Below are 25,042 nucleotides of genomic sequence, written 5' to 3'. Positions count from 1 at the left end.
TGCGCTGCTCGGTTTCTCCTCAAAATGACCGCCGGCCCTCTGGCTGCGCGCTCCCACCGAGCTCTAACCCTGCTGGCAGGCCTACTCAAGAGAGGGGTGCTGTGACCCACCTCAGCCTTGTACCCTGGATGAGTCGTCTGCTCTCTCGCGTGTATGAGACTTCTTCTTTCTCATAAAGGTTAAGGACAAAAAACTTTCTGTGGCCAGCCTCGGTCAATGATGAATCTTGCCTCAAAACGGGGGCTGCGGAAAGACCAAGCGACCCTTTTCAGCATGCACCAAAGCCAGACCCTTGCCCTCTGTGCGTTTGCTCCTTCACTTTAAATAAACCCTTGATTGGACTTATGAAGTAGTGGTCTCAGTGTTTGACCATAACATTAGCAAGACACAACGCAAGTTTTCTGCCTGATCTGGGAAAAACTTCCCAATTATTTTGCTACCAAGCAAGCCTGGAGGTTGTATCTATTTATAAAGGCAGAGAACTGCTCTCTTCCCATCTGCAGTGGAACTCAGTGCTCGTGTTGAACTGAAAAGTTACTGTTTTGCGCCTGGATTTAAATTACTGGTTTTAAATATACCTGCTGATGTTGATATGGCAAATGGCTGGGCCCTTTCCGCCTCTCCCTCCATAAGCTGTGACGGTTTGTAGTCTGCCCTCCTGCAGCGAAGGCACCTCGGCTGTAAAACCACTTACATGAGTCAGACGGCCTCGAGAATTGATGTGGCCCTTTTAATGGCCCGTGTGCTGTGTCGCATTTGACCTGTTTGCAGGTGAAAGCAGCTTTATTTAGTGAACGTGAAAATGTGCTCAAAACAGCATTGTCTAAAAAGTCTGATGGCAATGCCAGTTCTTTTCCTGGTAAAACGTGTTCTACGAAACCAGGGCGCCTCACAACGGTAAATATCAACCAGAAAGATGTACTTGGCAACCAAAAAGCCAGTCCTCATTGGGGATGACTTGGGCAATTAATTACTTAAAGATAAAAAACTTGGGAAGAAGTAAAACCTGTCTTTTTGTCAAAGAACAGAGAGCAAATGCGAATTAACGCTGCCTACATAAGACCGTGTTGGTTCCCGCTTTGCAGACAGAACTTTTTCCACTTAAACTAGGGTGAGTTAGGGATAACTCCACTGAAATTAGTAGTCACAACAGTGCTGAAGCAGACTGAGAGAAAAATGAGGTTCTTTCAATGCCTACTTGATATGAAATGTGTTACTAATGAATGGCAGGAGCTGCGAATGTCACTCTCAACTTCCTATTTTCACTTTCCAATTTGTTGGTAGTGTCCTGATTAAAATTCTAAAGTTCTGTAGCTGAGGTTTGGATTAAGTTAAAATTATTAGGATTAGAAATGGTGCAAAAACAGAACCTTAGATCTGATCCTCTTTGAATTTCTATGGGAAGGAGTTTGGATTCAAACTCCCAGATGTGAACCCGCTTGCACAGTTTAATTCTGGGACAGCAGGAGCCTAGATTCCTGGTCTGGTTTTGTGTGGGTGTAATCCTGCAAGAGCAGTTGAGTGTGCGATTTTATGGGGTTTAGGAACAATTGAGAGAAAGGAAGCATTTCATGACTGTCGGTGAGACTAGCGTCCTAGTCTCATTCACACCGAATGTGAAGGAACAAAAGACAGTCATTACACCAGTTTTTGTAAACTGTTGAGAACACAAGACGTGGGAGGAAAAATGCCAAAGATCATTCAGATGAGTAGAGGTTCAGAACACAGGCCATTTCTATGCAGTGTTGGCACAATGGGACTTCATTTTCGGTTAGTTTTTAGGCATTATTATAACAAACATGGCTAACATTAAAAAAGGAAGTCAGAGTTTTGCAGGGCAACTGCTGTCTGCAGTTGTCCCTATTTAAATCTAAACAAAAATATCAACAGAAATGAATTTACACTCTGTTACTTTACCTAAGCCCAGAATTATGCCTACTACAGAGGCTGGATTGAATTCAGCTGGAGAAACTAAAGAGTGCAGAGACACAGCTGGTGTGTTGGGGCCTGAGAGCAAGTAGAGGAATGAAAATGTGTTACCAGGCTAAAGATAAAAACCACACTGCATGCAAGAGTCTCAGACAAGAAGGTAGAGCATGAAAAGAGAAGTCAGACAGTTTGAGAGTAGTTCCTGAAAGTGTAAACCACAACTTATTGGTGCTAACAGATCCACAACTGCTTTAGTTTGTTATAGTTTGGTGAGAGTCGGGGCTGTTTCATCTGTTTACACTAGAAAAGCATCTGCTCTGCAGTTACTAGCAGCAGAGAGAAGTATTCTGGGTGAAAAAGTATTACCTTGTGTAAGCTGCAGTCACTGTGCTCGGCACGTCAGCTGGCCCTAAATTATTAAACCCTTACTCAGCTTTGTCTTTGTGCACGTAGAACTGCTTTTTCAAGAAATGAAGTCAGAGTTTGCTTATTCCATACTGTCATTAATTTATGTGATTCTGCAAGAACATCTCTGTCACGTGGTTGGTAAAATCATTATGCATTCTTGTTCTCTTTTTTCACCATTTTAGAAAAGTGTGTTTTCTCCTCGTTGGGCTAAAGCATATCTATGAGCTTTCCCTTTCCCTCACTACATCTCCCATCACTGACTAAGGGCATCGCCATTGTCCTGGAGCAGGAGGAGTCTTGGACTGGATCAGCCATTTCACTGCCTGTGTGTGCCTGTGAGATAAGGACACGGTATTCAGTCTGTGAAAAGATGTTCTTCCGAGCAGCTTCTGTATGTTCCTCTGTGCCTTTCATTTGTTAACTTTCGCATATGACACATATGTCCAAAAGCCAATATGCTGTGTTAGGGCTCAATCCCACACTACTGACGTCAGTGAGAGTTTTATCAATTATTTAATGAGCACGGGATTAGGCCTTTGTGATTATACAAAGAACCAATTACTGGATTTTTCTATGAACCTACATTAAAACCTCCTTACAGATGTAACCTGCAGGGTGTGAATCAGAGAAAGCATTGCTTTTCTGCTGCAGTTTAAATTTGACTTTGGTACTAAGCCTATTATATTTAGGTTTTGAAACGCTGTGCATTGGCAGAAACAGACACATTTTGCCCTCTACTCCAGCTCCCAGAAATAAGGCATTGCGTGGTTTAATCTCTTCCTAGGCATTTCTTGCTTACGGACCCAGTACTTTCACAGCCTCTAAATTAAAAAAGACTTTTAGGATCTTGCAGGGTGAGACTCCCCAATATATTCTGTTTGACAGATGGTCTTTACGTAATTCCATTGTCAAACAAGCAAACAAGTAAAAATTAAAAAAAAAAAAAAAAGAAAGCAACAAACCCAAGCTAGAAAGAAGCCTGAGCCTGTGATTTATTCTTCTTGTCTTTATTCACAGTCTTGCAAGTATGACAGCTGTGATATAATGACCTGGCCTACATATTGCACAGCACAATGCTGCAGATCTTTTTATTTTCCTGTTGTTCCTAATAATTATTTATTATCTGAGATGATTATCAACCATTTCTTGTACAACACTGAAGAGAGCAAGCGCATCCTCCAAGCCACATGATTTTTTATATTTGAAGCTCCAAGAGTGTCTGACTTCAGTTTAGCTTTCTGCAAGTCATTAGTCCACAGTGCAGGTGAAGGTAATTTCCATGTAAATATAGTCTCTGCATCAGTTATTTATGCTTAAAATCATGAACACTAAAAGCGAACAGCTGCCTTTCAGGCACAACCTGCAATGGGGTTGATGCAGAGCTAATGTTTTGTCCCTTACTCCACCACAAATTTACCCTGGTATTTCACTTTGCTCCTGCACATCCAAATAAAAAGGTGGGGTTTTAATCATTACTTTTGTCTTGTCTTTGGAAATATTCTGCAGAAGGTAAGATATAAGATGCATCGTATTTTGTCTTGGAATAAAAGTTTATAATGTTAGTATGGTGGGGTGATTGGACCTGAACCTTACTGGGGCTGGTTGTTTTTTTGTTTATTGGCACGATAGGAAAATATTATATACAAGTTACAAAAATCACTACAAGGTGTGGTAACAGAATCTTACTGTGTGACACATACAAACTAGAAATAGAGCTGTGTTCACCCTCGCCTAAACGCTGATTCCTAGAGCAGGTATTTCGTGCTTGTGCAGGAACACATAAGTCTTATTTTAAGCTGAGGAAACATGAAATAAGAAGGGCTTTATATTTTGGGTCATTAGGATTCAGTGTAAAGCTCCAAAGTAATCGCATGGAAGCAGTGGTGTGATCTAGGGGAGAGACACCAGCTTAGGAATCAGGGGGCTTGTGTTTCATTTCTAGCTATCTGTCTCACTTGATAGTTCTGGCCTCTTCATCTCAGCTCTTAGTGATGCCTGTTTTCACTGGTTGTCTGTCTTCACTATTTAAACTGTAAAATTGTTGTGACTAGCACTATTCTTCTGTATGCATTTTTATAGTGCTTACCGCTGTGGAGCTCTGTGGACTAGGTCAGGCATTTTTGGATCTGTTCTAGCACAAAAATAAAAGCGTTTCCCCTTTAACTGGATAAAAGGAGCAACATGATGATGTCAGACAAATAAAGGGAACTCAGATCTGAATTTATGATACAAATCTTAAATAGAGCAGAGTTTTCTATATTATGCTACATGGTTCACATGGAGGAATTAACCAGAAATTATTCATGAAGTGAATGAAGCCAATTTATCCTTGCTCCGAACATCCATAAGTAGATTTGTGCTTTTTCTCTAGCTGCTGAAGTACGTTGCTCGGATTTCCAGCAGACATGTTCACCTATGGGCTAATGACAAATAAGCCCAAATTGACCAAGATAGTTTGGTTGCAAGAGGTCAGATCGGTTTCCAGATACCGCCTCAGTTCTTTTCTCCAGCAAGCACACCGACACCTGCAGCATCAGTATGTCGAGCTTCACATACAGAACCTGGTGCCCTGAAATACCTCCAGGGGCAACTGAAGGATTGCTTTTCTATTTCTTTTCCAAAAGTAGTTTCATGAAGCAAATGGTTGCGGTAACATACAAAAAACGAGGCAGAAATGTAGCTGAAGGTGATGAATTTAAAACTGTACCTATTTAAATGAAATCATTATTCATGATTTTGCTACCTGTAGATTTAAGTTGGCGATATCACAAAGTGTTGGCTGAATACCTTGCGCTATTGACAGACAGGTATAGTCAGTATATACTGTGTGCACTAGCCTTAATGATTTCTTCTCCCTTCTCTTTAGATCTCAGCTCTTTTTTTTTTTTTGGTGGTTGGGTATTTTGGTTTTTTTAATTGATGATCTTGGAGTATTTCTATGTTGGTGTTCTTGCAGTTTCCTTCATAACATCTATTTGTGTGTTTATAAATTTTAGTGTTAATCTTGGGATGTCATTCCTTTCCTTTCCAGAAGGAGGGCTAGATTTACCTGTGCTTTTAGCTACTTTGTGCTGTTCGGCTGATGCAAAGCATCTATAAAGCCATCTTAAATCAGTTAATGATTTATGGCTGCTTTACTTTGCCAGAGCAATACTAAGAAACCAGAAAGGGAACTTGGCTTCTATGTTTCTTTGCTTTTTTATGCTTTCTTTCTATGCTTTTTTAGTATTCTTTTCTCTGTTTCTCTTGAGCACATTCCCTTATTCCTCTATAAAATATAGCCAGGTGATTAAAGAGTATTCAGAAGTTGGAAATAATTCCTACAGTTATGCAAGTATTTCCATTAATAATTCTCTTCAACTCAAACAGCCCAATTACCACTGTGTTCTCTACCATTCTCGTATTCTATTTCACAACTGCTTTTCTTACTTTCTTTCACAATGATTTTCTTACTCTACATCTTTATAACCACTAACGTAGAAGTAAAAACTATCACAATAATCATAATCAGAGTAAGGCAATATAAATATTCCATTTGCCAAATTAACAATTAATTTCTTACTCTTTGCAGTATAAAAATACTTATGCCAGAAATCTTTGCTTACTGTTGGAAAGCCAGTGCTAGCTAAATCCAGATCTTCCGAGCCCTCAAAGCTCAGGTATAATCTTGGAAATGCCTGAACTTGGTCTCAGATTTGTGTCATTAAGATCCTGCTGGGGTGAGTGTGTGTTTGTGCATGCATTTTGTGGGGACTCGACCTAGCAGGCATTCTCACAGACCTGCTGGACGCCACACAGCACACATCTGGTGGTGATGTGATCGCCGCCAGTTGATGACAACTCATTGATGCCTTCGTTACCAGTTTCCCAGCCCACAGAGCATTTAACCAAGATTTGGGAGACGTGAATTCAGTGCTCTGAGGGGATCTCAGCCATCACAAGGAATATGAACAAAGCCAATATGCAAAGCGTGTTGGGATGAAAGAAGACAAGGGCTGCTGTTCTTTAAAAGGCAGTCAGGCTTCAGAATAATTACACAGGCTCGTTGATGCCAGTAAAAGCCTAATGGATTGAATACTTAACGGGGAGAAGGCATCATGAGGTTCCAGCTCTGCTCTGCTGAGTATTTTTGTATTAGATGTTCAGCGGTGCAAGGACTGGGAACCAAGCCTTTCCTCTTCAGTCAAGCACTCCAACCTTTCACTATAACATCACTCTCATTCTGCATTTATGCTCAGTCTGTGCGAGGTGGAATACCTTCAAAAGGAATGTTAAAACCAGTCCTTTTCTAAACCTGGAATAACCTACAGTCTTATAGGAGGGATATTCCTGTACAAGCCGCAGGAGTTCAGGACGCGTCTACTCAATCTAGTGTTAATAATCTTACTGTTGATTTTAAGAGCCACCAAGTTTAAAGAAGAAAGGAACCTAGCTGTAGACTACTCTGTGGGTATAGGAACCTCACAAAAGTATCATCCCACTGCTCATTATAACTAAGATAGTCTTCCACAATCTGTGAAGTTATCAGTGTCTCTAGCTTGGGACCAATACAGTGAACTTTAGCAGTTCATGAATTACTACTTCTGTGAATGTTTTCCTTAGTAGGCAATGTTGGATTCAGAAAGAATTTAGTTCTCGGTCACTTTTTGAAAATGAAATCTTTTCCACAGTGCACTGATAATCAATATTTTTCTTATACGGAAAACAGATGTCAGTATAGTGACAATGACTCCATCGTAGTCATCTCTCTGCAACACTGTCAGCTCTGATATCTTTTTCAGACACAGTTTATCAGCCTTTTAATTCCAAGTCAGTGATCTATGTCTGGAGCTACCTGTGTGTTTCTTTTTACATTGTCTCTTTCTCATCTTGATCATAAAAAATCACCATTACCACTGCTTTCATTATCCACCTACGCTGCGCAGCTTGCACACAAGCTTTTGATGTACAGTGCAACCTTTTCTCATTTTTTCTCTTTGTCCCTCTGCACAGATTGCATCCATCAATATTAACATTTCAGCTCTCTGATTTATCTCATTACATTTCTGTATTACCAGCCAAGTCATAATTTCCTTCCTGTAATGTCACTTTGAGCTCATTTCCCATACACTCTGCATGTGTATATAGACAATTACTGGGTTTATTGCTTGCTTCCTTCCTACTGGCCTTGGCTTCTCTCTTTTGCCTTTATCTTCCAGCGTTCAGTATTTATGGAAGGAGCTCTGCATTCAATTGTACAACCCCAGTCTAAGTTCACAGCTGCCTGAAGTGGCATGACAGTACCAGCCTCCTGTATTTTCTTGTGCTCAGGTGGCCAGTTTTTCGATATGAACTGCCCACCCTTTCCACAAAGAGAAGGATTTGGTCATGTTTCCAGTCCCATCTGCTGAGCAAGGTCCTAACAGACCACTGGAGTCACCTTACGCGAACAAAACCATGCAGAGGGCAGTGAAACCATCACTTACCGAGTGCACCCTCATCAAGGGTTGCTCATTCTGCAAAACAGGAACAAGGGGGGTTGCACTAACAGTTTGCGAGAAGACATTTTTCATCAACAGGGACTTCCTGGTGGTTCAAAAGAACACAGGTTGCGAGAAGAACTCTCTTTCCAAGGACAGCAAACCCTTCTCTCTTGCAAGGCCACACACAGCAGAGAAGGAAACAGCCCTCTGCAAGCAGCAGCTGGAAGTGATGCCGAAGGGGGGACACAGCGCTCCAGTGCCTGGAGGCTGGTCATATGTGGACACACACGCACAGGGGAGACCGGGTCATACTGGAGGACTCTGTACCATTTCTCTCCTACCTGGAGGCAATTCCAGCCACGCAGCTGGAGCAACACCCGCAGCATGTCCCTGCTGCCCTGACAAGGACGGCGTCTTAAACCTTGGCTCTGTACTTTGCCTCAGCGCTGATATAAAACTTGTAAGCTCAGTACTTGGGCCTCGGCATAGTCCCCTATCCTCAGCTGAAATCCTCTCCAAAACTTCAATGCCATAGCTCCACTCAATGAAAATAGAGGCTGAAAGCTCTGTTGCAGCCACTCTCTCTTCCAAAAAGTGGAGGTGCTTCTATGTATTTTATTGTTCACTAGAGGGCAACATTGGCTTAAACATCAGTTTCTTTGCCCTTGGTTACACAGAAAAGGCGCATCAACACAAACACGGACAGAGAGAAAATACACAAGAAACAGCCAATATACTGATCCAAGGACAGAAAAAAATACAGTGTCTGCTGCAATGCTAAGGAAGTATCTCAGACCGTAACAGACATCAGTGACTGTAGAATGGGGATGAACGAAAAAAAAATGTTTGTAGGAAATAAGGTCCTCAGTGAGGCATTCAAACATGCTTTATTAATCTGAAGCAGGGCTTTAGCTTTGTTGTCCTCAGTCAAACTAGACGTTGTTTAGACAGTATTTCAGACATATTATGTAAAAGCTGTGCTGAAGGCTAAGGACTCAGGACTGCTTCCTCACCTGGAAAATGCCATTGAAATCAGGGGGAGGCTGTAGATGGGCTTGGGGAGACCCAGAGGGGAAGGAGGGATGTGGACTGGGCCCTGAAGAAGTAGGCTCTTGGGATAGGAACCTGTTACCAAAGAAATATCTTTGAGAGAAATGGAAAAGAGAGACACTAGCAAATCTGGTAGCAAGAATTGCTAAGCAAAAGTTTCTTGGTAAGAAGAAAGTCTCAGGTGTGATCAGAGCCAGCTCCGTGGTCTTTGGGCTGGTGCAACCAAACTGGTACAGAAGGGAATTTCTTCTGCTTTTGTCTGGCAGTTTTTACTTGGCTTTTTATCCTCGCTGAGGGAGACAGCTGCTCTTGTTTATCACCTCTGCTGCCCCAGTAGATTTGTTATCCCTTCTCCCTCATAACACTGATGCAATTATGGCCCCAGAGAGCCCTGTGAGCCTGCTGAGCCTCTCCCGGTCGGGCTGTGCGCTCCTGCAGCTGCAAACTGTGCTGCTGCTCACACATTACCTATTTTAGATACACTTGCTGGGGTCCATGGGGAAACAACAGGCTGTATGCCCACTTAGCAGCTGCATGCTGGTAAATGAATTGGTGTTAGAAGTACCTGGAGGCCCTTTTGCTAACAACAACACGGCTCGTCGGGGGTTTATAATATAGTTTTGTAATTGGATTTGAAACAAGAGGCTAGATTCACGCAGTCCTCTGCGGGGAGCATCCCTCTGTGCTAGTCTGGGTTGCTGAAGAGATGCAGGAGGGTGATGAGGTGCTTAGGGACGTGGTTCAGTGGTGGGATGGCAGTGTTAGGTTAATGGTTGGACTTGAAGGTCTTTTCCAACCTAAACGATTCTATGATTCTATGAGTGGGATGTGCACTGCACCCTGGTTCAGGTGGCACCAGCGAGCTGTTGCTGGTCAGATAAGCAGCAGTTGTGCCTCATCTGCAGTCTCACCGGCCCTGCCGCAGGGCTGTGGTGGCTGTGACAAGCGCTGCTCAGGTGCCTGGAAACAAAGTGAGTCTCATGTGTCCTGCATGAAAATCCATGCTTGGCCTCTGCCTCACCGCTGTCCTCCATCTCACAGTTTCTTTCTTCCCCTAAAGCATGCAAGGCAGGGTGCAACTGCTCAGAGCCTTCCCAGAGACGGTGCCACACTTGCTGTGCGAGGGCTGTGCGTGCAGTGGCCTCGTGGTCCTCCCCGACTGCTGCCTGCCCACTACAGGGCCTGACGCACGCGCCCGTCTGCCACACTGCATCGCCGAATGCCGCAAACACCCCTCGTCCCCTCCATGTGCCACCTGGCACTCGGAAATGTCTGAAGTAGGGTGAAACTGTAAAAAATTATGAGCGTGGTACTGGCTGAGCTGCTACTTTAACGTTCCCATTCATTTTGGTTAAATAGTCCCTAATATCAGAAGTGCCAAATCCTCACAGATCTGGGAAAGCCACTCTCCCTCCCTAAAACTGTCTAGCCATGGAACTTTCCACAAGCAGTTCAGAAATTTGGTGTTGGCAAGTGTTTTGCACAGCCAAAGCATGCCTAGACCCACGTAGAAACCAGAAAAGCCCCCTGGACTAATAAAATAGATGTCTCAAAATCTGACCGGACCCTGTATTGACTCTTTACTCCATCCGAGCTCCCTTGCATTTCTTACCTTTCTTTTTATGGACTGGAGAATGTAGAAATACATGTCTTGCAGCCAAAAGCTCATGCTTTTCCCACTGATGAGAAAAGATCAATCCATGAACCTAACAGCTGCCCTGCTGCGTTTGTTGTCCTGGAAGTGCAAAGCGAGCGTATCGGAGGTTTGAACGGAGGTTCTGCCAAGAGAGGTGCCAGGGCTCAAGCGTATGGGAACTGTTATGCTGAGGAGTAGTGAGTTTGATGGAAAAATGTAGCAAAGAAACAGTTCTTGGGGGACGCAGATTCAGTTCTCGGAAGGCCGAGACCTCATTTTCTTGCCTGCTAGCAATTCATAACCTGTGTAGGATTTTGAATACTAAATATGTGCTTATCCTCTCAGGACTGGCAGCGAGATACTGAGACGGCCAATAACCACATCTGGATGCAAACTGTTGGGGCGGGTGCTCCCCAGGGTATCGAGCTGGCGGGAGGCTGCTGATGGCTACGGGTGCCCATAGCCTCGTGCTCTGTAGAAACGTTGTCCGGAGGGGCACCCTGAAAGGCAGGTTTGGCTTCTCATGCTGCCACCACCAGGGCCTGAAGGCACAAATGGTGCTGCCACAGAAGAAGTGTGACTGCTGTTGTGCCTCATTAAAAGCACGGATTTGAGTGGCCGGTAACACTGTTTTGAAAGGAACCCCGAGAAAAATAATGCTTGCTCGGAGGCTTTTCAGATGGGTGCAACAGCGAAGCAACCCAAGGAGTTGCCCATATCTCGCGTGTAAGCACTGTGGGAATGGTTTAACTTACACAGCTGATTTATGCTGTTTGCTGCAGAAGTATTGTAGCTGATATCAAGCAATTTCAGAGTATAATTTGTGGGTCAGATAGCCTGTGTAATAGCCTGTTAGGATCCGTAATGTTTGATCACAGCACTACTGCTTAGACACTAATGCACAGGGATTATGCTCCTGGAGCCAATAAATTGGGCTCTTCAGATTTGCATGCATAATAATTCTCTGGGCTAATAGCTGTCAACATATATTTATTCCAATAATACTGACTGCTTAGTGTTTTGCAACTCCTTAGCAATACTAAGATCGATCAGTTCAGCTGCTGTGGCAACTTCCTCAAAACCCAGGAGTCTAAAAGCATAAATATTACCACAAACAGGGCCGGGATCTTCGGTTGATAGCAGGCTGCTGTGAAATACCATCTTAATTTATTAGAGTTCCCCTCCGTTCCTTCCTACTCATGCTCTTTTCCTTATGGCTGAAGTAAAACCGTATAATCAGGAGCCTGAAATCTGCTCTTTCACTTCCCTCAAAGGCCGGTGCGCATCAGCTAGTGCCGGTGCACGTGAAGAGTCCCCGGAAGCCAGCTGGAAACAGCACATTCAGCTCGGGAGGTGACGGGGCATCAGGGCCAGCACGTCTGGCTGGGGAGGAGGCACCAGCCGGTGAGAAAGCTCCCTCCGCCTCAGCCCTCCATCACCACCCTTCTCCCCCCGCATAACCTTTTTGTTTGCCGCCTCGGATGTGGCAAAGCTTTGTAGCAGCAGTATCAGTCAACGCTTTCAAGGGGGCTCAGGGGGACTGGAGTCAGTGATGCCAGAAGGGGGGTATAACCTATGGCAACCAAAGCGACAGCTGCCTCAGCCTTTCATGTCATGGCTTTTCAGGCTCCAGAGGGGAAACGTCTCGTAAAAGAACCATGTATGTATAAGCCCAGAAGGTTTGGGGGTGTTTGCGTTCTGAGCAAGATATTCTCGGCTTCTAAACAGCTGAAAACAGGATGGATTCATGCAAGCTGTAACAGCAAGTCATCTCATGCTTTGCATTGGTGACAAAAACCACGGCGAGGCCAGGAAGGGACAGAGGCACACACCCCTCTTTCAGAAGAAAGTCAGCTTCAGTTAATACCGGTTCTTATTTCAGGTCTGCACAGCTGCCTCCTGAAGTGCCATGCATTCCTTTGAAATGTAGAGCTTTATGCTGCATGTGCTCAGAAAAGTAAGTCAAAGGTGCTATGTGTGCTCTGGGAGGAGCCTTGTTCCTCGCTTTCCATCTGGAACTGAATCCTGCCCAGTTTGGATATACTGGATGCATGTCACTTACAGAAGGAAACCTTCATTTTTATTTTTCACAAGAAAAAATGACAACGTCTGTTCTTTAAGCAGACACAGTGTGGTTATTTGTATTCATTTTACACAGGACAAATCTGTTTTGCATAATGCCTAGGGTTTCTTAATATCATTTCTATAATAGCGACGATCAAGGTGTCCCCTACCTCAGGGAGGAGCTGCCATAGCATATATCTGCTAAAGCCAAGCAAAGAGTAATACTGATCCTCAGAAGTCCTCACTAGTATGAACACTGGTCTTGTTCTCAATATAATCAATTACTGTACTCTGAATAGTATTTCTGCCAACTGAACTCATGCATTTTGTCAAATACCACGCTGGAAGACACCTTAACAAAGTTTTGTCTGTAAGCCTCAGTTTCTAAGCACAGATTCATCTGGGTGATTTGTTTAACCTTTTTTTTTTTGAACCAGTTGTTGAGTGTTAAAGGCAAGAGTTACTAAGAGGATACAACTGGTTTATTTTTCCTAACATCCTGTGGCTGTCGCCTGTGATCGCAATGCTGGGCTTTGAGTTAATTCTCCACAACAGACCACTGCGTGCCCCGACACCCACAGTGGGGGAACCGAAGCGGGGATACAATATGGATTGAAATACTTTCTCATTTCCAAGTGCACTGTCTTTTACAGAGAGTTCAACTGGCATTTCATCCCCAAGGTTACATGCAGGCAGAAGGAAAGCTTCGTGGACAGGACGGTACACACTGCATGCCCTCCAAGGCTTCCCCGTTTGCTTGCCCTATACTTTTTGCGTGTCTCTTTCTTTTACGATTGAAATGAAAAAAAATTCGCTTGAGAGAGTCAAAAACCATAGGAGGGGAACCAGGTTTGTGAAGATCCATCATTTCAGATATACATTCTCCAATAGCATCAGAGGAAAAGTGAAACATAAAAGCTAATTTGTTTTTCTGAAACTGTTCATTTTGCTGTGAAAGCCTCTATTTAAAAAAAGCTGTGCTAGGCTACACTCACGCAGCAGGGAGGAGAGTTTGAGCACACTGTTTTCCGCTCCATCTAACAGCTTATTTTTCTGTGAAATAACGAGTAGGGTGGTGGGTTTACAAAACGTTTCTAGCTGGCTCCTGCACTCGCCTCTGCCTGAACCTGGCACCCAAACTGTGCCCCGTGCTTTGGTGCAGCCCGAAAGCCGCAACAGCCCTCAGCCACCATGGGGACGTCCCCAAGCCTCCACCACACGCAGGTTGCTGTCTCTCCCAGGGCCCGTGTGGCAGGATGGTGTGGGGGGGGACGACCCAGAGGTGAAGCAGCAGCATCCCAGGGCCCCAGAGGGGGTTATTTTGGGGGGCACAGGCAGGATTTCACCCCCTGTGGCAGCGGGAACTGCTCCCCCAAAAGGGTTTGCGTGACTGTGCTGGGGGACACTGACAGTGGGTAGGGTTTGATGTGGATTTTTTTTGCCACGCTTCATTCCCGAGAGCCGTACCCGAGAAACGTAGTTGTAACACAAGATTAACACAGTTTTCCATTCCCTTTGTCTCTCTGCAAGTGATACGAGTATCCCTAGATGGTGAAGGTGCTAAAAAAGCATTTACTCAGCTTACCCCATAACTAGGCTAGAAAGCATTCGCACCAATTTCTTCTCATTCTCTGATAACAAAGATGCACAGTGACATCTGTGATTCATTCAGTAAAACAACTATCTGGTGGGGATAAAGTCAGCATAGCTGACATTATCAGCGTGGGCCCCAGGTAACTATTACTATTATTAGGATTTCATCCGGCAAGGACCTCAGCACAAATTAAACTCAAGTTTCTCCCACCTTGCAGGAGCAGCTCAGTGTAAATAGTGTAAGTTTACTCATCGCTCTCAGCAGGTAAAGGTTTCTCAGCCTTTGAGCTTACGCTGCATAATAAAACACAGGTCACAGAAGAGCTGCTGTCTGACAGTTTTGGCAAAGGAAAGCAGAGAGGTAAATTGTGATGGCTTTCACAGATAATTAACAAAGAGCATTTCTGCTGTGTTTTCAAGCACAGTTGCGGGAATAGTGGGAACTCTGAGCTTTACAACATACCCTTGTAAAATGCCACAGCGGATTTAAAACCTACAGGACCAGATCAGGAGAGTTTCCTTGGCATTTGCTTTCCCATGCAATCACAGGCTGTTGAACCTCCCCTTCAACAGTGGCTTTACTGGAGTGATGACAGGACCATGACAAAATTATTTACAGAGTAAAAAAAAGGGGACTGTACCCCTTCCTGCCCACCTGTGCTGCTGCTTTGGCAGTGGAATAAGATTTGCCTGGGCTGTAGCTCAGCCAGCATGAAGTCACCCACCACATTCACCAAGCAGTAACCAGCAAGACTTTCTGCAACCTCAGCACAGCTCTTTCTGGCTCTTCATTGCCCAACAGCTTGCCCATGGAGAATACAGTCAGTGCTTTTTTGAATGGACTTCATGAATTTAAGCACACTTACAAAATTCATGCATATTATCAGACAAAAAACACCCCGCTGACCTATGCCAACTTACTATGTCTATTTTGTAAAAAGAAAAATCCAGCAGGCAGAGGCTTTTCTTTTCCTCTCATTATTTAACTATGCCAAAGTTTTGGTTAGAATAAGAAGAAACATAAAATAAAAATATATATATATAGGTTGTGGAAATACAGTGACATTTATCACTACTAATAACTTCCTGGATGTTGTGTGGGGAGGCTGCATGCAGTGACCATTATCTTCCAGTCCTGAGACTGAAATTTTAGGTGACTTGCATTATGGTGCCCAGAGGAATGAAGGACACTCGAGCAGAAGTCGTCATGAAGCAGACTAATTCTATTCCTTCCATGAGTAATACGCTCAACTTTGAAATGGTTGCTGAAGTTTTGCGTTTCCAAGATTTGTGCCTACCTCCCAAATGAGATCATTACTAGATTTGACAACAGCAGAAGTAAATTTTCTTAAATGTTCAGTTACCATTGTAGTATTTAGGATCTTTTTTTTAATATAAAAAAGTGGCTGTCTCTTAGTCACTAGCTGAATTCTGTTAGCAGAAGTTAAATTGAAACTGTCACTGATTTTTCCCACTTACGCAGTCAAATGACTGGAGTGGAAAAGCACCTAGGAGGCATCACAAGACTGAAGGTTAAAACAGATAAGAAAACTTATTTTCTATGATGGAAATGCAACATTGGGATTTTGGCTTCACTTTCCAAATGTCTGATGTACACTGAAAACTTGCTCGAAGCTGGACATGGAAGAGACACAATGGTTATAACTAAAGCAAAATATCTTCTGCAAATGTTTGGGCCAAAGTTTTGCACCGACTCTCAGAGCTGGTCTATCGAGGGTGCAGCCGGGTGAGCACCTCTTACGGCGAGCCTTGGTTTGACGTTTCCAGTTCACTGTGGGAGCTGAGCGCAGGGTGCAGAACAAAACCCAAAATGAGTTCCCTGAACTGGGGAGGGCTGCATGCCCCCGAACATGCCCTCCTGTTCTTTCAGCATGAGCCCTTGGCATGGCTGGAATTGGAGACCCCCCTTCCCCTCACCAGGCCCGCTCCCCATCGCTCTCCGCTAGTCCCTGCTCGGGAGCCGAGGCAGCATGCCCTCAGCTAACGTCAGCGCCTTGGCCAAGCGCTGAGGAGCTGGAAAAGGCAAGAAGGAATAAATGACTGTAATCCAAGGGAACACAAAACACTGCACTTTCATTGCTGACTGTAATAACTGTCATCACTGATATTTACAGGCGTCAGGCTGCCAGCTCTCGCAGCCCCTGTGCAGCCTGGCCAGAGCCACCATGCATGCTGCCAGCAGCTGCCAGGCAGCGTCTGCCTGAGAGCCATGGCCACCCAGCTTAAAATGCAGACTGCACAGCCGTTTCTTAAGTCCTCTGTATTTTCTCCCGCTGCCGCTGTGCCGTCTGAGGGGGCTCAGGGTAGCACAGGCACCGACGCCGCTGCCTTCTCCTGCCCGCAGTGGCGGGGAGGAGGCCCTGCCTGGTGGAGATGGCCAGCGCCAGCGTGCCCTTGCCAACAGTGGGTTTATTTTTTAATCAGACACAGTGAAGGCAAAGCAGGGGTTTAAATCAAAGCGCTTGCTGCCTGTCAGCAGATCCCAGAAATAATTTAGGACAACAAACACGGCCACAGACGTTGTAATTTCTGAGTATTGTTTTTCAAAAATATCCACAGCTCTGTTCACGATGTATTCATGTACCCACAGATCTTGAGCTGTACCAAAACAGGATTTTACTTTGCTTGTCACCTTGATGCAGGCAAGCAAGCAGATAAAAAGCAAAAGATGACTGCAGCTGGCAGTAAATCACCAACTCTGCTTATTTTTGTCCTTTACTCATGATAACAGGGAAAAAAATCTCCAGTTTAGAATGTTTTCACCACTTTTAGCTGGTGGAAAACAAAAGTAGGCGGCTTTACCTGCTTTGCAAGTGTCCTGGTTTTGGCTGGGATAGACTTAATTTTCTTTCTAGTAGCTGGCACAGTGCTGTATTTTGAGTTTAGGATGAGATGAATGTTGATACCACACTGATTCTTTAGTTGTTGCTGAGCAGGGCTTGCACAGAGTTGAGGCCTTTCCTGCTGCTCACCCCTCCCCACCAGCGAGTGGGCTGGGGGGGCACAAGAAGCTGGGAGGGGGCACAGCTGGCACAGCTGACCCCAACTGACCAAAGGGGTATCCCACACCATATGATGTCCTGCTCAGCATATAAACTAGGGGAAAAGCTGGCCGGGGGTCAACTGCTTGGGAACTGGATGGGCATCGGTCGGCGGGTGGTGAGCAACTGCGCTGTGCGTCACTTGCTTTGTATATTCTTTTATCATTATTAGTATTTTCCCTTTCTTTCCTGTCCTATTAAATTGTCTTTATCTCAACCCATGAGTTTTACCTTTTTTTTCCAATTCTGTCCCCCAGCCCACTGGGGAGGAGCAAGCAAATGGCTGCGTGGTGTTTAGCTGCCTGCCGGGTTAAACCCCAACAGAAAGGCAAAAAGCAAACCACAAAGCACATCGCTACACTTGCAAGCAGTGTGAGGGAATGAAATTATGTCATCTGATACAAAATTATATACTCCTACACCATTTTCTCAGCTTTATTCATAACATTAAGCAACGTATTTGCCAGATCTTATTAAATACATCTCGGTAGGCCCCTGCAGCATGTTTGACAAGCATACTGGAAGATTAAATTTACAGGACTTCACTCTGCCTGTACTTACATCTCTCTCACTCCACTCACATCACTGGGCGCACTTCAGCACCATGGGTGAGAGGAGAGTTGAGCCCCCGGTGTGCTCCTCGGGTGGTTGTTTCCTGAGGGCTCAGTAGTACACAGCAGGACAATTCTTTCAGCAGGTGCTGGTATAAGGTTAAATGTCCCGTGCAAATGGCCGGTTGCACTGGGCTGCAAAGTCCTTGTATGAGGGGAATTGCACTCACTTAATTTAGCTTGAACTGTTTGAGCCAGCATATGCTGGACCCCTGCGGTATGGTGGCCCTTGTGCTCACCCGGTAGCTTTGACTCTGCAGAGCTACAAGAGCAGACCCAGCCCTGCACCACACGCTCAATGGTTAAAATCCCAGTGGAGTATTTCCAGTAAGGGCCGTCCCTGCACCTCCTCCTGTCCCTAGACCATGTTTCTTTATACCACAACTGCTCCCACCAACTTCATCCCTCTGTAGCCAGGTGAGTGAGAACAGAACCAGACCTGGGCTTTAACAGCTCTTGTTACCATTAGCAAAACAAGCAAATGAGACATGTATTTAGCCAAATCGCTCTTCCTATCTTAATCTCACCTGAGATTAATTCAAATAGAACTACCTCCCTTCTACTGAAGCTCCTAAAGATGAAAAATACCTAATACCCTGTTGACTGTGAAGGAAGGAAAAACCTGCAGAGAGTTAGATGCAAGTTATGGAGCACTGAACCCATTGTTATGATAGATGAGGTCTGCGATATGTTTATGAACAGGCTAAAATAACTAATGCATTATAGAAATGGAATGAAATCTGAAAATGAAATAAGTTGACTTGCGAGTTTGATTGTCTTTACTCTCTGAAGAGAGTGCTGCTTTTTATATTTGGGACTGGTTTTCTCCATTTACCTTGATTTGGTTTTGTTTTACAAACTCAGTTCTTGAGAGTTTGAAAACCATGGGAAACCTGTTAAATGTTGAAATAGCAAAGGCCATGCTGAACCACCCAGGAGGCTAGATGAGGAGGAGGAAAGGAAAGGATGCCTAGATAGATTGTCAAAATATTTAGCTTTAGGCATCTAGTTAATTCCAATAAATATTAGACAGTAGAAAGAGAATAAAACTTTATGAAGTATTTCATAGTTAAGAGATCATAATGCACATGCTCAGAGGTATCCGGATGGTCTTCCAGGGACAAACCGGAGGTGACCGGCACTGGCGTTTTCATGTCCCGACAGGACACTCCAAGGCCAACATATCCCTTTTTTAAGCTACTTTTTACACACCATAAAGCAACTAATAAGGTGACAGGCTCAATTAACAAGAATTCTTTGCAAATCAACTTTAAGACTCACATTATATTTTTGCATCCATGCTATTTGTTCAGGCACATCACAACACAATTACGCTGAGTCAAACAGAAGAGGTCCAGGCTTAGCCTCTACTACACCTCGCGCATTTTGAATTTTCCCTGGGGGGAAAAAAAAAAAAGTCAAATTGAGCTGGTGGGCTTAAAAATATCAGATAGAAGCATGTGGATATAAAGTGACCAGGAATTAGATGATTTCTAACCACAAGAACTGTGGAATTATGGAACAGTCTCCCAAGAGAAGTAGACAGGATAAAAAGCCAAATTGTCTTAAGGTGGTGTCTGGCTGGTTTGTGAAAGGGATAATGTGTCAGGGTTGCCTGTTAAGAACAGGGACAAGGCTTGATGCTTCAGGAGGGTCCTACAGTGAGCAATGATTGTCTTTCTGTCTCCCAGCCAGCCATTTAGTCTGCTATCACCATCTGACAACCACTGCTAGAAATAGCCAGCTTCCTTCAGTGAGCAGGGAGGTGGGAGGCAGGGCAAGAGGGAGGACTTCTGATGCCGGCCAGGTCCAGAAGAGCCCCACTGAACTCTGCCGTGCGAAACGATTCAAGGTTTGTCGTGGGCCAAAGTGCCCAATGCTAAGTTTTATGCCAGCTGGCTGAAGATGTTGTGATGTTCGACATGTAATACCGTGCTGCTAAGACAGCTGCAGTTGCAAGCATTCCTAGTAGTACGTGACAGCCTTCATGCAAGGTTGTCTGCTGTTGTTTTGACATGCAGGTGCTCCTGCTGGGACTCTTGGCTACATGTAGCATCAGGATGTTGCTGGGGCTCAGAACTGCATGCACTGAAGCTAATGTCTGTGCTCTCATAAGGTGCCCACACCCCCTCACTGCTCTCCCAGCCTTCTGCTCTTGCGTGTTACTGCCTGGCCTCACAGCAGGGGCAGCAAAAGTAGAGCTGTGCCCACCCACCCACACCTCAGCTGCTGCAGTTGCAACCTGGTGGTTTTGGCTGAAGCAATCTTTCAGCTCAATAGCTAAAGCAAAGTGTGTTTGGACAGTGAAGGTGATGTCTGGGGCCACAGCTCTGTTCTGCTTCCCTTATGGGGACACTCATTTTTGGGGGACAGATAGCCAGGAACAGGCACATCTTCTGCCACTTCGGAGAGATATGGAATTGCTCATCCCTCACAGCAACACTCAGCTCTGCACCGACTTCAGCTGCAGGACCATGATAGGGAGGAGATGGGAAAACGCCAAGTCCCTGCTTCATTTGGCCACATAAACTTCTGAGACACACAGAAAGGTTTGGAAAGCTCTCAAGTGTTGCACCTCTTGTTCCAATAAACAGGCTTTTCTTACTGTAGGGCTGATAATTTTGGACTTTTTCATGCTGAGTAGCTCCTTGAGGTCAGTTCTTGACCCTCTTACCATCTCTAAATATTTCTTTCCTTCAGAAGCAGCTTTACTGTGTCACTGAGCCCATTTCTGCCCCATGCGGAGAGGCCTAGGGAACGCATACACACAAATGCCCTACTCAAAGGCAAATGTCAGAATGAGCCTCTAAAATTTAATCTGTTTGACTAAAGACCAAAATCTGCCAAAGTAAATGGAGCTGTACCAGTTTGCCTCAGAAAGAACTGAACCGACTGAGCCTCTGAACCGCAATGAAATTCATCTCGGTAGAGTACTATGCTAAGAGCAGCAGCAAGAGGTACTGCTGTCTGAATTATGTTCCAAATACTGTGAAATGCTTCAGAATCAAATACTAACTGGTCTACTAAACTGGAGTACGCTATGATATTGCTTGAGAATCTGATTTATCTGCTAGTCATATTGGATTGCAAAAGTCTGGATTACCTACCTCATAAGAAGTCTCTGCTGGCTGGAGAGGTATTCAGTCATGAAGGCCGTGATTAATCAAGAGTTAACTAACATAATTTGTTAGTTAAATTTGTTGTTACATACAAATTCCTTGGGCCAGAAACAATAACATATGCACCTTCCTTAACACTGATGAAGAGCCTTAGTTTCCCTGATTCCCAAAGAAGTTAGCATGACGACTACAGTCCAAGATGACGTCCTGGGATCCTCAGTTACCACAGATGCTGTGAAGGGACCATCAGCCGTGATAGTTTGGGCCTGCCTAATTTACATGCTTGGTTTCTCTTCACGAGGGTCTGTTTAGAAGATTTGGATGCTAAAATGTCTCCTGTCCTCTTCTACCTCTTTAATTCATTGCCGAGTTTGAACACTTTAGCACTCAAGTTAGGAAAAGCTAAAGACAAAGCTGAACGTGCAGCCTTAATTATAGTTCAATATGCATCATAGTCTAAACGTACACTTCTCCAAAGGCACATTTTATTCTCCAGTTCTGTAACTCATAGTGTTTAGAGATAGAAAGTTTCTTTAGTATTACCCAGTTAAGCTTTAAGTCTAATGATGCCTCAGCTATGCATATTTACCGTAACATCCCACACTTACATTCCAGCTCTTTAATTAGAAAAGGATTATTTCTTCCAGTGGAGCTACTAAGGGAAATCTGTTTTCACTTGGCACTTAGACCAGAAACGTTACTGCCACTCCTGCCATAATTGTCTGCTAGCCTTTATTAGTTTCTATTGATCTGACACAATCCACACTTCTGCATGCTTTCTGAATCTCTCTATTTGAATTTAGCTGAAAATGAAGTAGATTTTACCCCATCTTTTTTCCTCCAACACACCCTTGAGCCATATAAAAATAGCTTTAGCTCTTTTACAGTTCAGATTTCTCTCTGTGACAGACTTAATAGTAGTTCACTGTTACACGCTTCCAGGGCCAAGCCCCTGCAGCACAGCTGAACAGAATAATAAATACTGTGGGACAAAAAAAAAAAATCACAGTACAGCCACAACTGCTTGTTGCGAATTTATCACTGGTGCTGCTTATCTGCTGGTCCCAGCCCTCTGTCCCACCCCAGCCAAACCAGACCATCTGCACGCATCGCAGCGGCAATCACCCAGAATACTTGGCTACCATAGCCACTGCAATGAGCTCTGAACTGCACACTCCTGTATGGCATCTCAGAAGTCAGGAGCTGGCTTTATAGGCTGCTTGCTTTCCTCCTCAGTTGTCTTCAAGGGGATAAATATGCAACTGGGTAACTGGAGGACAGATGGATGTTATCAAACTCCCTTAGGCTTTTGATTAGCGCTGCTTTACTATCCCCTTCAGAAGTGTCAGCCACATGCATTGAATCTGCAGGCACAGGTCAAGGCTGGAAATCAGGAGATATCAGCTTTGCCAGGGTTCTGCTGCACGACCTTGGGTAGCTACTTCAGCTTATTCAACTTCCATTTCCACTTCTGCCCTTTGTCTGTTGACTCTGATGAGAATATAATCTGGGACAGAGATAGCATTTTACTGTACTTATAAATGGCATCAAGTATGTGACTGGCACTTTCTTGTGTTTCTAGATGCTAATGTAATACAAATAAGGAACAATTAAATTAATCTTCTGTCCTACCAGTAGCATTAGTTCACTTAAATCAGGAAATAGTTGGTAGCTGAATGATGTTGAGGTGTGGGATATCCAGCCTAAGATCATTACCTTCAGATTAGCCTAAACTACAAATCTGAACTCAAAGTACTTTTAACTTCTGGGGGCTTGAGCCAACAGCACTAGAAACCAGCTGGTGCTTCTCAAGAGACCTTCAGTGCTGCGCAGTGACTAGTCTCTCAAGAAACGTTACTGGAAAACAAGAAAAAGATTTATGGGGTACTGGGAGAGAGGTATATATTAGCTTTCTGGAGCCATTTGATAGCTCAGTATCTTACAGCCATCTGGACTTTGACAGTGACTGATCTAACATGACTACGCTGCCTTGCACCGCATTTCCTTTTTCAATTCCTCACAGAGATGATGGATTGCCAAGCCAATCTCTGAGGCATCCTGGCTTCTTTGGCTGACCCAGAAAACAAGGGCACTGCATAAATGCTTCAGCTCTTGGCCACACTGGCTTTTATTGAAAGCACCTCATCATTTGTCTCTTTTAACCCTCTGAGCCCCAAATGCCGAGGCCACCCACTCTGAAGGGCTAAGCGGCTAACCTAGGGCAAACTGAGGGCTATTCTTAAACAATTTCCAGCTGAAAGGCTTTTCCCAGCCAGTCAGAAAAGCAACAGTGCATGCTAATTTCTACCAGCAGGCTCCTGATTTGGTCCCCCCTGCCAAAATCTACTTGTTTTCTTTCTTGCTTGTTTCTGTTCAATTTAAACTTCCTTTGCTAATTGCAAGAGCTGAATTTGCATTATATTTGGGCTCCTTCAGTGACAGGCTTATGTTTGATTTTCCCTTCAGCAGCTTGTCCCAAATGGTATGTTATTTATGAAGGAGGCCAAAGATCGCTAGCATACTGCTGTCAATGCCTAAATTACCTAACCCCCCTCCCCAACTTTTCTTTTTTACAAAGAAATTCTTTCCAAGTGCTAACATTTAACGATATGTATTCTCAATTATTAACCATAACAGTCTGTTCCTTCTACGGCAAGACCACTCAGTCCACAAGCATAATTTTCCTGATGTATGCAGTAAGCCAGACAGGTTGGTAGGACATAGTGCAAGAGTACATAGTTGCTTGGTGTAATTTAAATTCACAGTATGAGGAACTGACTCCAGGGGCCACAAGCCATCATCACCCTGACACAAAAAATGGCGCTAATGCATATTTCCATCCCTGAACTACACCATGCTCAGTAGAGAAAACATAAGCACTGCATGTTCAGGGCAACCAAAGCTGATGCAGAGGGTTTGCCAAATGAAACCACTTGGGCACAGCAGAAAATGGGAATTGGCAGTGAGCTAGGAGCAGAGACAGACACCAAAATGAGGGGAGAAAACTAAGAGCAGTTTCCTGGCAACAGAGCTGGATGCAGTGGTCTGAGAGGCCTGCAAGTGCAATTGCTTGTGTGCCCACCTCTGTTTAAAGAGGTCTTGTGTACGCTGTAAACACATTATCCTAGAGCATGTGCTGGGTCATGTCTTTGGCCAATAGAAAAGAGAGCCATCTGCCAAATGTCTTTCTGCTTGGCAAAGGAGAGATTTGTTTCTGCTTCAGGTGGTAATACATTGCCCACAATATTATTTTGCAATAATTACAAATCCAGAAATAGCAGTTGAGACAGAGCCCTACTGTGCTAGCTGTTTTCCAAAACACAAAATAAGAGAAAGTCACCCTTTTGATGACTCTACGTTAGTAAATGCATCCTTATGTTTTCAAAAGAGAAACTCAAAGTAAGAGAGATTCGGGCTGGATTTGAAAATGAACACCTTCCCCTGGGTAGGAAGCCATCTAATCAACTTGTTCAGAGGTACCCAAGCAAGGAGAAGCAGTTAGAAACTGAAGACAGTCCCAGTGCAGTTCTTAACCCAAGATCTTATTCCTGACTTAATTTGTACAAACGAAATCCTTTACTGCCTCACCTCGATGCACAAGGCTGTGTACAGTCACACGCCTTCTGCATGCTGCCAGGAGCTGAGCTGGCACCTTGCTCTGGGCTTCTTCCTTCTGTGGGCATCACAGCACTTGAAGTGCAGCCTGGGGAACGAGCACACAAAATGCAAACTCGGTTTCAAGCTACTGTCCTTTAATATAACTTGGATCATGTATCTGGAACTTCAGATAAGGTTTCCAATTTTATTTGAGAAAACCAGGCAGCCAGCAAACTCCACTTTGCAAATCCTGTCCAAAGTTACAGCGTTACAGCACACCGCGGTGGCGCTTGCGTCATTACTGGGATTCTTGTTTTGCCCTGCATAGTCATCCTTAATTTTCCCTGCTCACTATCTGAAATATATTGAATCAATCCTCCTTACGCCAGCTCACCCGCGAGTTTAGGAACAGCATATCACAGCAAACCACAGGTACGGTTAGTCTGGCGTGCTATCTCCAGCGATGGCCAGTGTCAGCATCTGTGGCTGCATGCCAGAAGAGGGACAACAG

The sequence above is a fragment of the Egretta garzetta genome, unplaced genomic scaffold (assembly GCF_000687185.1).
Source record: "Egretta garzetta isolate BGI_Z169 unplaced genomic scaffold, ASM68718v1 scaffold546, whole genome shotgun sequence".
NCBI classification, from domain to species: domain Eukaryota; kingdom Metazoa; phylum Chordata; class Aves; order Pelecaniformes; family Ardeidae; genus Egretta; species Egretta garzetta.
This window is presented reverse-complemented; position numbering follows the sequence as displayed.